Source organism: Orycteropus afer, unplaced genomic scaffold, assembly GCF_000298275.1.
Source record: "Orycteropus afer afer isolate SDZICR_OR568_19922 unplaced genomic scaffold, OryAfe1.0 scaffold00298, whole genome shotgun sequence".
Classification (NCBI taxonomy): domain Eukaryota; kingdom Metazoa; phylum Chordata; class Mammalia; order Tubulidentata; family Orycteropodidae; genus Orycteropus; species Orycteropus afer.
This window is the reverse complement of record NW_006921885.1, coordinates 3,520,761-3,529,047: the sequence shown is the minus strand read 5'-3', so window position 1 is coordinate 3,529,047 and position 8,287 is coordinate 3,520,761.

Genomic DNA, 8,287 nt, shown 5'->3' with positions numbered 1-8,287 from the left:
AAAAAAAAAAAAAGAAAGAAAGAAAGAAAGAAATTTGGAAGACAGCTACCCGGCCAACTGACTGGAAGAGATCCATGTCTGCCCCCATTCCAAAGAGTTTGCACCATTCCAAAGATCCAACCGAATGTGGAAATTATCGAACAATATCATTCCAAAAACCTTTGTAGCAGTATATTGAGAGGGAAATTCCAGAAACGCAAGCTGGATTCAGAAGAGGACATGGAATGAGAGATATCATTTATGATGTCAGATGGATCTTGGCTGAAAGCAATGAATACCAGAAAGACACTTACGTGTGTTTTATTGACTATGCAAAAGCATTTGACTGTGTAGATCACAACAACTTATGGATAACATTGAAAAGAATGGGAATTCCAGAGAACTTAATTGTTCTCATGAGGAACATGTACATATACCAGAAGGCTGTTGTTTGAACAGAACAAGGGGATACTGCATGGTTTTAAATCAGGACAGGGTTGTGTCCTTTTACCATACTTATTCAATCTGTATGCTGAGCAAATAATCCAAGAAGCTGGACTATATGAAGAGGAAAGTGGCATCAGGATTGGAGGATGCTCATCAACAACCTGCAATACGCAGATGTCACAACCTTGCTTGCTGAAAGTTCAGATGACTTGAAGTATTTACTGATGAAGATTAAAGGATATAGTCTGCTATGTGTATTACACCTCAACATAAAGAAAATAAAAGTCCTCACTATTGGACCAATAAGCAGCATCATGATAAACAGAGAAAATATTGATGTCATCAAAAATTTTATTTTACTTGGATCCACAATCAACATCCATGGAAGCATCAGTCAAGAAATCAGATGTCGTTGCATTGGGCAAATCTGCTACAAAAGACCTCTTTAAAGTGTTGAAGAGCAAAAATGTTTCTATGAAGACTGAGGTGTGCCTCACCCAAGCCATGTTGTTGTTGTTGTTGTTGTGTGCCATCGAGTCAGCCCTGACTCATAGCGACCCCTCCTTGGGTTTCCGAGGCAGTATCACTACGGAAGTAGGATTGCCCAACCTTCCTTCCGAGGAGTGGCTGGTGGGTTTGAACCGCCAGCCTTCTGGTTAGCAGGCAAGTGTCTTAGCCACTATGCTACCAGAGCTCCTCACCCAAGCCATAGTATTTTCAATTACCTCATATGCATGTCACATTTTGCCTCTTGTGGACTTCTTTTAATTGTCTTGAGCTTCAACTTGAATGTGCATATGAGCAGTTGATGGTCTGTTCCACAGTCAGCTCCTGGCCTTGTTTTGGCTGAAGATATTGAACTGAAGTTATGACCTTGATTATATCCCACCTGAATTTAGAGACTATATTTTATTTATACTTCTTGTATAATAAACATTATATTCTACATGAAAGTTAATTAGAAAAACTCCCAGTAAGGACAATTTTAATCATTTGAACTCACTTCAGGCACAATTTGTGCCTCCAGCCCCTGTGGTACCAGGTATTCCCACATTTAAACAGTAGGTTAAGAATAAACAATGATAGCACTGTGACTGCAAAGCCAAGAAATAAAACTTGATTACTTCAGTTCTGGCATTCTATGCAATCACTTGGAGTTTTTGTGTTTAAAATTTAGTAAATGCAAATTTTAGTTTATATATGACATAGTTTACTGAATTTAGATAATATTTTTAAAATTAAAATTTCTTCTTATTAAATTATTGTTTTAAAACTAGTGTATGAATTACAAAAATAGTAATAATTAATGATTATTATATGATTACTGCCAGAAATAATTTTGTCATATGGAGGACAGTATTAGCAAATGACACATGTGGTTTTCAAATACACTAGTCACGCAGGGTTCTGTTTCAGAAAACAGAAGTCACTCCAGCTAGTTAAAGCAGAAGAAGCTCAATAAGAAAGTTTTACATTACCTACAATTTGGGAAAGGCTGAATAAGCAGGCTGTAATCTGAGTTTTTAAAAAGTCAAGATGTAACTTTGATGACTAAGGTGCATTTGACCCAAGCCATAGTCTTATCAGTTGCCTCACATGCATGCCAAAGCTGGACAGAAAGAGAGAAGTTTGATGCATCCAAGCTGTGGTGTTTGTGAAGAATGGCCTAGAAGAATGAACAATGTGTCTTAGAAGAAATATAGCCAGAATACTACTTAGAAGAGATGACAAGACTTCAGCTTCCTTACTTTGGACTTACCATCAGGAAAGGCCTATTGCTGGAAAAGGACATCATGATTAGTAAAGTAGAGGATAAGTGAAAATGAGAGAAACCATCAATAAGGTGGATGGATACAATAGCCACAGCAATGGACTCCAACATACCAATGATCATGAAGATGGCATGGGGCCAGGCAATGTTTCATTGTTTTATTCAAAGGTCACTATGAATTGAAGGTAGCTCAATGGCACCTAACAACAACAACATCAACAATGAGAGTTTGAGCTTCCAGAAACAACTAGCATTACTCTCCCTCTGATATGACTGGCAATTTCTTCACCTCTGCCATTACCTATGCCTGCAAAATAAAGACTTCTGCCTTGCCTCTTATGTCACTTAACTTGGCTTTAAATTGAGTTCTGCAAGTGTATCTAATGGGTGGAACCTAATCCCATCTGCAATCCCAGCTGCAAGGGAAATGGGAAATTTGGGTTTTCATTATCCAGTTTCTGTAAGACAAAATTGCCCTCTGGCAAAGATTGGAATGGATGTTGAGCAGTTAACAATATCCTCCATATCTCCCAGGTAAGTTCTATATTTGACCTTCTTTTGATTTCTGGAGAGGTAAGGAGATCCCTGTTCAACAGCTAAGTTCTGGCCCATGCTGGCTTCTGGATAAAAGGGCTGTGTCTGTAACTAAGTGCTTCCATATCAGCCATTATTGTGAAGTATCCTTGAGCATCAACTTCACGTGGGCTTTTAAATGCTGGATTTCTTGGATGGTGCATTGTGAATCTAATCTCCAAATCTTCTCTAAATCAACCCACAAACATTTATTGATTAAGAGTTGCTCCCAAGCATCCATAGGGTTCCATAATGCCACCACTAAACTCCACTCCATTTAAATACATGTGCATTTTATCATTAGTACACTTCCTTTATATTATTATTATTGTTGTTATTTTTCATGGAGACTTCTTAACACACAATTACAGATTAAATGCACCTATGATCCTTAAGAAGTGTGCACTACTATTCTTCTGGAGTCCCTGGGTAACACAAATCATTAAGCACTTGACTGCTAGCTGAAAGGTTGGTGGTTCGAACCCACCCAGGGATACCTCAAAAGACTTGCTTGGCAATCTTCTTGTAAAAGAAAACCCTATGGAGTAGTTCTACTTTGCACACATGGGGTCATCATGAGTTGGAATCAGCTTGATGACAAATAACATCAATATGCATCTACGCTTGAGCCTTTGACCCTCAGCCCTGTGGATGGTTGTGGATGATATTGAGACTGAGAAGTTGGCTTGACAATGGCTGTCCTGGCGGTGGTCCTGTAGAGAGGGCAGGATCAGAGGTATATCCAAGGTATGGCAGGTATGGCAGGTATGGCAGGTATGGCAGGTATGCCCTGGGCCCCACTAGAAGAGTGGGATAATTGAGCAGTTCCTATTAACCTGGTATAGCACAACATCCTTCTTCAAGTGTGGTAGATATCCAGAAGCATGGGGGAGCAGCAGGGGGCACTTGATCCCAGGTGCAAGTCCAAGGGAGTTTCAGACAAGGTGTGGAATGACATTTAGAGGTCACAAATATGATAGATACCTGACTAAGGCAGCTGGACAAGAGGGGGGGAAGGTATTTCTGCTGATACATCACTGCTATCAATGTCTACTCATTTTGAAATTGGGGAGGGGATGCAACTTAGAGATTGCCCCAGGCACTTGTTATCTTCACTATACCCCTGGGCAGGAAGCAACCATAGTATGCAAGACAAGGTGAGGACCAGCCTCATAAAGGAGGCTTGAAGCCAGGGTTCTTGCAGTCTAGGAGGCAGGCCTGCAGGCTGTCACAAATGCCAAAGCTCCACTCACAAAACTTGGAGGAAAGAGCTTACAAGAGATTTGGAACTGAAGAGACTGGATTTCTTTCTGTCCCAGATTCTTAACAACTGTGTGACCCTAGACCAGTCACATAAACTCTCAGAGGAGAAATGCTAATTACTATGATGATGGTTTAGACTTTGGTGAAGTGGAGTTGAGAAAGAGGTGGCACAGAGGGAAGGAAGCAGGGAGCAGGATTTATAGCATTAGGGGTAGTTCCTTCTAGATTGCCTCTGGAAGAGATCCCTGCAAGAGCACAGATTTGTCAGCACAGCAGGCTGATTCCTTTCTCTTTCTCTGTCTCACCCCTCACCACCAACCAGTCATGGAGAAATGTGTCTAGAAGCCTGAACCCCAACATGAAGTTAGGCTGAGGAAAGGAAGTGGACCTGGCAATACTTCAGTTTATTTCTTCTACCCAATGACTCACATAGGTTCTCCCTTCTCTTCAGAAGTCATTATTATAGTTTTCTTGTAGCCTGATCTCCATTTTGCTTAAATCTCATTTCTTACTGAACATGGAACTCTTGTCCAGAATCCATATTCTCTTCAGGTATAGTTTCCCAATAGCCTACAAGGGCATGTCACATGTTCAATGATTATATATATAGTAGATAAAACATTTGGGTGCTAACCAGAAGGTAGACAGTTCAAACCCACCATAGCTCCATGGGAGGAAAATGAGGTGATCTACTTTTGTAAAGACTTACAGCCTTGGAAACTCAATGGGGGTTTCCATGAGTCAGAATCAACTCGATGGCAGTGGGCTTTCTAAAAAAAAAAAAAAAAAATATATATATATATATATATATATACATATTTCCTCCACCACTTGTCTGCCAGTTTCTTTTAATGTGGTGGTATGCATGTTACTGTGAGGCTGGAGGCTATGCCTGAAACATTTAAAATACCAGCAGGGTTCCCCATGGTGGACAGGTTTCAGCAGAGCTTTCAGATTACGACAGACTTTCAAGAAAGAAGGGGCCATCAACTTCTGAAAGTTTTGGCCAGTGAAAACAACCTTATGAATAGCAGTGAAACAGTGTCTGATATATTACTGGAAAACTCTATGAATAGCCCTGAAATATTGTCTGATATAAAGCCAGATCGGAAGACCCTCAAAATATGACTTGGGAGGAGCTGCCTCCTTAAAGTAGAGTCAACCTTAATGACAGGGATAGAGTAAAGCTTTTAGAACCTCCATTTGCTGACGTGGCATGACTCAAAATGAGAAAAAACAACTGCAAACATCTATTAATAATCAGAACATGGAATGCATAGGTATAAATCTAGGAAAACTAGAAGTTGTCAAAAATGAAATGGAATGCATAAAGATCAATTAGTGAGGCATTAGTGAGCTGAAATAGATTTTGGTCATTTAAAATCAGACAACCATGTCAACAACTATGTTGGGAAGGACAAATTGAAGAGGAATGGCATGGCATTCATTGTCACAAAAAATGTTTCAAGATCTATCCTAAAGTACAATGTTGTCAGTGGTAGGATACTATCCATACACCTACAAGAAAGACCAGTTAATACTACATTATTCAAATTTACTTCCCAGCCACCAAAGCCAAAGATAAGGAAATTGAATATTTTCACCAACTTCTGCAGTCTGCAATTGACCAACATGCAATCAAGATATATTATTATTACTGTTGATTGGAATGTGAAAGTTGGAAACAAAGAAGAATCACCGGTAGTTGGAAAATATGGCCTTAGTGATAAAAATGATGCCAGAGATCATATGGTAGGATTTTGCAAGACCAATAAATTATTCATTGCAAATATTTCTTACAGCAAACATATAGCATTCTTATAGCAAATATATTTGGAAGACAGCTACCTGGCTAATTGACTAGAAGAGACCCATATTTGTACCCATTCCAAAAAAAGGTGATCCCACAGAATGTGGAAATTATCGAACAATATCATTAATATCACATGCAAGTAAAATCTTACTGAAGATAATTCAAAAATGGTTGCAGCAGTATATTGACAGAGAACTTCCAGAAATGGAAGCTGGATTCAGAAGAGGACATGGAAGGAGGGATATCATTGCTGATGTCAGATGGATCTTGGTTGAAAACAAAGGATACCAGAAAGATGTTTACTTGTGCTTTACTGACTATGCAAAAACATTTGATTGTATAAACCAAACACACTGCCATTGAGTCAAATCTGACTCCTAGCGACTGCTCCTTGGGTTTCTGAGGCAGTATCACTACCGCTGTAGATTTCCCAACCTTCCTTCTGAGGAGTGCCTGGTGGGTTTGAACTGCTAGCCTCTGGTTAGCAGTCAAGTGCCTTAGGCATTATGCCACCAGAGCTCCTATTTGATTCTATGGATCATAACAAATTATGGATAACATTGAGAAGAATAGGAGTTACAGAACACTTAACTGTGCTCATGAGGAACCTATACGTAGACCAGGAGGCAGTCATTCAAACAGAACAAGAGGATACCGCATGGTTTAAAATCAGGAAGGGAATGTGTCAGTGTTGTATCCTTTTACTATACTTATTCAATCTGTATGCTGAGCAAATAATCTGAGAAGCTGGACTTATGAAGAAGAATGTGACATCAAGATTGGAAGAAGACTCATTAACAACCTGTGATATTCAGATGTCACAACCTCGCTTACTGAAAGTGAAGATGACTTGAAGCACTTACTGATGAAGATTCAAGACTACAGTCTGCAGGGTGGATTACACGTCAACATAAAGAAAGTGAAAATCCTTACAATCATACCAATAAGGAGCATCATGTTAAATGGAGAAAAGATTGAATTTGCCAATGATTTCATAATACTTGATTCCACAATCAACACCAATGGAAGAAGCAGTCAAGAAATCAGACATATTGCACTGGGCAAATCTGCTTCAAAAGACCTCTTTCAAGTGCTGAAGAGCAAAGACATGTCTTTGAAGACTAAGTGAGGCTAACCCAAGCTATTGTATTTTCATTCGCCTCATGTGCATGTGAGAGCTGGACAATGAATAGGGAAGACCTAAGATGAGTCAATGTTTTTGAGTTGTGGAGTTGGTGAAGAATACTGAAAGTACCATGGATTGCCAGAGGAACTAACAAATGTGTCCTGGAAGAAGTGCAGACAGAATGCTCCTTGGAAGCAAGAATGTCCAGACTTTGTCTCACCTACTTTGGTCATGTTGTCAGAAGGGACCATTCCCTGGAGAAGGATATCATGCATGGTAAAGTGGAGGGTCAGCGATAAAGGGGAAGGCCCTCAACAAGACGGATTGACCTAGTGGCTACAACAATGGGCTCAGGTATAGCAAGGATTGTGAGGCTGGCGCAGGGGTGGACAGTGTTTCTTTTATTGTACATAGGGTGCTACGAGTTGGAGCCGACTCAATGGCCCCTAACAAGAGTAACAACATATTTTTTCCAGTTTCCTTTGAATTTGCTCTGAGTAATGAAAACCCTGTGTGTGTCAGCACAAAACTGTGCTCCTTTTAGTTTTCAAGAGCTGATGTTTTGAAAGAAGATCTCCAAGCTTTTGTACCTAGACACCTCTGGGTGGACTCAAGCCTCCAACATTTTGTTAGCAGCTGAGCATGTTAAGCATTTACACAACTCAGGGATTATATATACATACATACATATATATGTAAATATATATACACACACACACACACACACACATACCCCACACACACATACACACACACACATATATCATGCTTAGTGAAGTACGGGGTTAGCAAAAAGATGAAGATCCTCAACAAGATGGATCGACACAGTGGCTACTACGATGGGCTCAAACATACCTACTATTGTGAGGCTGGCACAGGACTAGGCAACATTTCTTTTTGTTATACATGAGGTAAGGTAGCTATGAATCTGAGGTGTCTTGACAGCACCTAACAACATATATCTATATATCTATATATATGTATATATATGTGTGTATATATATGTGTATATATATATGTATGTATATATATATGTATATATATACATACATATATAAATATTTATATTTGCATTTACATATTTAATATATATGTATATGTTTATAGATATCAATCATATATATCATGAGGGATATCATTGCTGATGTCAGATGGATCTTGGCTCAAAGTAAAGAATACCAGAAAGATGTTTACTTGTGTTTTATGGACTATGCAAATACATTTGATTATGTGGATCATAACAAATTGTGGATAACATTGAGAAGAATGGGAATTCCAGAACACTTAATTGTGCTCATGAGGAACCTGTACATAG